Source organism: Lasioglossum baleicum, unplaced genomic scaffold (assembly GCF_051020765.1).
Source record: "Lasioglossum baleicum unplaced genomic scaffold, iyLasBale1 scaffold2097, whole genome shotgun sequence".
In the NCBI taxonomy this organism is placed as follows: Eukaryota; Metazoa; Arthropoda; class Insecta; order Hymenoptera; family Halictidae; genus Lasioglossum; species Lasioglossum baleicum.
The window spans coordinates 27,501-28,562 of record NW_027471156.1 but is presented as its reverse complement, the minus strand read 5'-3'; positions in this window follow the sequence as shown (position 1 = coordinate 28,562).

Genomic DNA, 1,062 nt, shown 5'->3' with positions numbered 1-1,062 from the left:
ATTATTCTGAGTTTATTCGATAAATATTCATCCTAGAGCTTTGATACTTGATATTTATTGTTAGAATGCTTTATTATACAATGATCTAATATTTATAATGGTCTAGATACGATAGAAAGATAAGTTTACTCTTGGCGGTTGGACTTGAAAAATGTTCAAAGTGCCGAGATAGTATATGAAAAGTTGAATATTTTGTGTTAAATATCCTGGAAATATAAATATTTATTGTGTTGTACAAAAAAATTTTTCATGCAAAAATTTTTCTAAGTCCCAACAGCCCCGCCGGACGGGCTGTTGCCGCGGCGGTTTGCACCCATAAGCGCGCGTGCTATTCACCGCGCGGCGCCGGCGTCCTTGCCGGCCGTTCGGTATCCTTAAGAGACTCGACGGTTCGGCGAGTCGGGCGGTTCAGCGCGCGCTTGGGGCTATTCTACGATCTCGGTCGAGAAGCAGTTCACGGCGCCTCGAGACTTCGGTCTCGACTGTTTCGTTCCGTACTTCGTTTAGAACTTTTCTCTACACAGCATTGCCACGGGTCGGTGTCTAAGACCGAATGGCCCTTATGTGGCGAGCCTCCCATCGAGGAGGTTGGTGACTTGTATGCACTGATGTGTATACTCGTACTAACTGAGCATCAACTCTTCTATCCGAGCTAAAAGTTTGAGATAGTTATGGAAAGATGTTTGAGAGAAACTAAAACTAGAAAGAAGTCAAACTTCTTGTTTGCAGAGAAACGAAAAGTAAATAAAATGAGGTTGGCTTTCGGAGGGGCATTGTTACACCCAGAGCCCAGCATGCGTCCTGTCCGCGCTTCCTCGGCACTTGTGTCGATTGTCCAGCGCCCGTGGTTACGTGCTACGTGGGATACTCGTGCTACCAGATGTTAGCTCAACCTGAGAACGCAAGGAAATATAAGAATTTGTTCTCGAGAGAAACCCAAAAGGGAAATATTAAACATGAATTTTATGCACTACACGTAATGATTTGTGATGTTATGAGAAAAATATAAACCGAGAACGCAGGAATATCTGGCAAATGAATTTGTTCGAGGTTAAGAAAGAA